The 5,000-nt window shown below is 41.0% G+C and overlaps 1 protein-coding gene and 1 non-coding gene across 10 annotated transcripts in view; one reads left to right on the forward strand and one right to left on the reverse strand.

The window, feature by feature from the left end:
- Positions 1-5,000, forward strand: part of LOC135116110 (uncharacterized) — a 176,208-nt gene that overhangs the window by 51,858 nt on the left and 119,350 nt on the right. The window lies entirely within an intron of this gene.
- Trnac-gca (transfer RNA cysteine (anticodon GCA)) lies at positions 2,992-3,063 on the reverse strand. The gene has a single exon. It is a non-coding gene; the product is annotated as a tRNA-Cys (tRNA).

Raw genomic sequence — 5,000 nt, forward strand, 5'->3', positions numbered from 1 at the left:
GAGAGAGAGAGAGAGAGAGAGAGAGGGGGGGGCGGAAGTACAGGCAGCTAATTATCTACTGCTCTCTTCTTTGGTTACTTGTGATGAGTGTCTCTTGTCTTTTCCTCCTCCTCCTCCTCCTTCTCTTCATGATTTTCTCTTCTTTATCCTTTCTTCTTTTCTTCATTTACTCCTTTTCTTCTGAATATAATTTTGTTCTTATCTCTTGTACTCTTATCTCCTCCTCCTCCTCCTCCTTCTCCTCCTCCTCCTCCTCTTCCTCCTCCTCCTCCTCCTCCTCCTCGTCCTCCTCCTCCTTCATCATAATTTTCTTCATTTTTTCTTTCCCTTCTTTCACTTCTTTTTCATTACAATTATTGAAGCGATTATTGTCATCCATTTCTTTCATTCACTCAAAAATGCTTAATTCTCAGTTTCTCTCTCTCTCTCTCTCTCTCTCTCTCTCTCTCTCTCTCTCTCTCTCTCTCTCTCTCTCTCTCTCTCTGTGTCTCTGTGTCTCTGTGTCTCTCTGTTACAGTTACGTGACATAGGTGGCGTCGAGGCTTCCTACTCTCATCGTTCGTGAGTCATGAGGCTTGTTTGTCTTTTTTTTTATGAGTGTCTTACTTGTCTTCCTTGATTACTTTTAAACCTTTTTATTTTCTTTGTTGTTTTCTTTGATTATTTGTACATTTTTCCTTCCTTGATTATATGTACAGTTTTCTTTTTTTCTTTTCTTCCTTGATTACTTGTTCTTTTTTTCTTTTCATTATTTTTAAACTTTTTATTATTCGTACATTTTTCTTGTTTTCTTTGATTATTTGCTCACTTTCTTTCTTTTTTTTTGCCTTCCTTGATTAATTATTTGTACGATACTCTTGCCTTTCCTTAATTATTTGTTTCTTTACGTCCTTGATTACCTTTACTCATTTCTTTGATTTCCTTAATTATCTATACAACACCTTCATTCCTTCCTTAATTACTAACAAGATACCTAACCTACCTTCCTTGATTACTTATACATAACAGTGTACAAGTTAATACCCTTTATCACTTCTATAATACATACATACATACATACATACATACATACAGGTTTGGATGAGCCCTTTTGACCTCTCTTTAGGCACTGGCACTTCAGTAGGCCTTTTCTTTAACACTTTTTTATTGTCCTTGGCCATTGCCCCTCTTAAGAAAAAATATATACGTACTGGTTAGGAGATGCCTAGACACTTCTCTCTCTTTAAAAATTTACAAGGCCAAGTCGTGGGAAGGAATTACAGATGTGCATTAGGGATGAAATCTAACATGCTCGTATTCTCAAGGAAGTTATTAAGGTTTTCCAGAGTGTTGTTTTTATTTATTTATTTATTTATTTATTTTTATTTCGGTTCCAGTGACAGAGGAACGTTACAGTATTGTGCATCACCTTTTGAGAACCCGGCTAATCATCTCTGTGGCTTCTCGAAATGGTTGTCGTGAAGGAAATGAGTGATGATGTAATTGTTCAGTTGTTAATCGTGAAAGGTCGTACGTACTTGAACACACACACACACACACACACACACACACACACACACACACACACACACACACACACGAGAACTCTACTGTCAAAATTAATGTTTCTCTTTCTCTCTCTCTCTCTCTCTCTCTCTCTCTCTCTCTCTCTCTCTCTCTCTCTCTCTCTCTCTCTCTCTCTCTCTCTCTCTCTCTGGGCCAAGGTCATGTGTGCCGCCAATACATAATTTGGTCTCCACTTTCTCTCTCTCTCTCTCTCTCTCTCTCTCTCTCTCTCTCTCTCTCTCTCTCTCTCTCTCTCTCTCTCTCTCTCTCTCTCTCTCCTACATTCCATTCTTTCCTATTCATATATTCGTATTTATCCTCTTCCCTTTATCCCTGTATGTTTTATGTGTGTGTATCGTGTACTCGTGTGTATGTCGTTTCTTGGTCTGCTTGTTTGTATATATGTATGTATGTATGTATGTATGTATGTATGTATGTATGTATGTACGTATTTGTAAAAGTGTAAGTTCATGTCTGTGTGTCTATCGGTGTGTGTGTGTGTGTGTGTGTGTGTGTGTGTGTGTGTGTGTGTGTGTGTGTGTGTGTGTGTGTGTGTGTGTGTGTGTGTGTGTGTGTGTGTGGAATACTAAACAGGTGGTAAATTGTATTTTGTATGTGGGTCAGTGATTCTGTTTTTGTGACAGGTAAGAAAGAATGTTGTTGTTGTTGTTGTTGTTGTTGTTGTTGTTGTTGTTGCTGTTGTTGTTGCTGTTGTTGTTGTTTCTTCGAGTTGGAGTGTGTTAGTGTTGTTGGAGTTGTTCAGTAGTTGTATTATATGTAATGTACTGTTGTTATTCTTGTGCATCTTATTTACTTACTTATTCATTCATTTTATTATTTTTGTATAGTTTTTTGTTTTGTTTTTTGTTTCGTTGTCTTCTTTTTCTCTCTCGCTAAAGTGTGTGTGTGTGTGTGTGTGTAATAAATAATAATAATAATAAGTGTGTGTGTGTGTGTGTGTGTGTGTGTGGTTATGTTAGGGTAGGTTAGGTTACTTTACGTCACGTCAGGCAATGTTCTTATACCATGTCGTATTTACCTTGATATTGCAGTAAATAAGTTTTGTATAACCTCCCTTCTTACCTCCATCCTCAGTCTCCCTCCCTTTCTCCTTCACTCTCTCTCCCTCTCTCCTTCCCTCCCTCAGCCTGTCTCCACGCTGCATCCTGCCTGCCACCTTCCCTCCCGCTCTGTTCTTTCTTCTCTCCATTCCATCATTCTTTCTTTCCCTCATTCAACTGAGTAATGAAATAAGCACCAAGAAAGTAAAGGTAATACGTTAACAATCTATTTACCATTGTCGATCGTATATGGAGTCGAAGGTTAGCTCAGGTTAGGAGAGAGAAATCCATGCAGAAGAGTCAACAAAAGCATGTATACTGGCTATATCTCGTCTCTTCACACTAGTTCAAGGACATTAACTAGACAGATATAAAAATAAAAGTTAGGGGGCGCCCGGGTTTGAACCGGGGACCTCTCGATCTGCAGTCGAATGCTCTACCACTGAGCTACACCCCCTTGTCCTTCATGTTTCCGCCTTTTCTTTCTTACATTGATAAATTTAGAGGGACAGAATAGAGACTAGGAAATTTAGTGTCTTAGCAGTTGAGTTAGGGAAATGTGATACTGTAAGAGGAGTAGAAAGACAGCACTAGTTTTTCCCTCTTAAAGCAGGTTATTAAACACACCTGTCACCTGTGTTGTGTTGGGAAGGTGTGGCTGGCAGCGGCGTGTCTCTCTGTGTGTGTGTGTGTGTGTGTTGACAGCTCTCAGTGATTGATGAGAGGGATGGCCTGGCAAGTGTTGTGTGGTGCCGCCTCTACGTAGTGTATAATGATGGCACACCTGTTGGCGCTCTTTCTCTCTCTCTCTCTCTCTCTCTCTCTCTCTCTCTCTCTCTCTCTCTCTCTCTCTCTCTCTCTCTCTCTCTCTCTCTCACACACACACACACACACACACACACACACACTTAAACCAAACAATAAAACTTTTAATGAAATATGAAACACCAAACATTACATTATGAACACAGTGATGAAAATGTAAGCACTAATGAATATTAATTAATAAACAGTCATTAATAAGTGAATTCTGTCCTGATGCAAAATTACACCAATAACAGTTTGCCTCATTACATATTCGTTACACTTCCTACTTAGCATTCAGAGTTGGATGGGGATGGCAGGTAGAAATGGGTAGACAGGTATGTTTCTTACAGGGACTGCCACTTATAGGCCTGATGGCTTCTTGCAGCTTCCTTTATTTTCCTATGATCTTATTCGAGACATTATTATACAAGAATCATATGGGGGAAAAAAAAATTATCGTGTATATATTATAAGCTGTTTTATTTTATCATACCTGCTTGTGAACGTCAAATACCTTATCAATTGTGAGGTATGTATGCACTACAGGTGTTATGCTCAGGTATGCTCAAGGTAGAACTCTTTTACTCATGCAATTAAGTGGCTAAGGTGTGCCCAGGTAAACGATGCTACAGGTGCATTCGTAAAGCATCAGATTCGCTTCAGACACCATGCAATGAGACTTCAAGTTCCACGTATGCAGTCTGAAGGTGTACGGTTGAGTTACTGATGTGTATCGCGTGTGTCCGTGTGTCATCTTGTGCTCCTCCCGGCCTCGCCTCTCCGCTTCTTTCCACTTCGCCCCTCCACATTCTTCATAACGCTATATAACACACTACTAGCTTAACACTAACGAACTAAAGCCATCTTCATTTTACCCTCTCCATTCCCCAAAAATTTCGTCTCCATACCCCTCTTTTCCTCAACCTCCCTCCCTTCCTCCCTTGTTCCTTCGTTCCCCTAATCCAGCCTTTCCTTCACACATCCTCACCACCACTTGCTAACCCTCCCCAACCCTTCCCAACCACAGCCATCTTGTTCCTAGACTCTTTTCCCAACTTCGTCTTGTTTCGGTCCTCTAACCTTGTCTTTCCTTCACCACCCTGCCTTTATACATCCTCCACCTTTGCTCCACCCCTACCCTCTTCATCCCCAACCCCCTCCTCTGTGTCCCCCACTCTGCCCCTGCATTCCCCATCCTCCCCTTGTCCCGCCGCGGCCTTAACCTTGGCTTTGGTGACTTATTGACTTCTTTCACGCCTCTCGCTGGTAAACTCTGCAACTGTCCGTCTCTTTCTGTGTCTAGAGAGAGAGAGAGAGAGAGAGAGAGAGAGAGAGAGAGAGAGAGAGAGAGAGAGAGAGAGAGAGAGAGAGATAATGAAGGGATGTAAATATTGTGAGGCTTTCCAATATTGTTACGTACGTGCTGAAATATTTGGTGTGGATTGACGTGCACCGCTTGCCCGGACACACACACACACACACACACACACACACACACACACACACACACACACACACACACACACACACACACACACACACATACACACTAATGGTGGACACTCACTAAGTCCTCTTCTTGACCTT

The sequence above is a fragment of the Scylla paramamosain genome, chromosome 3 (assembly GCF_035594125.1).
Source record: "Scylla paramamosain isolate STU-SP2022 chromosome 3, ASM3559412v1, whole genome shotgun sequence".
NCBI lineage: Eukaryota > Metazoa > Arthropoda > Malacostraca > Decapoda > Portunidae > Scylla > Scylla paramamosain.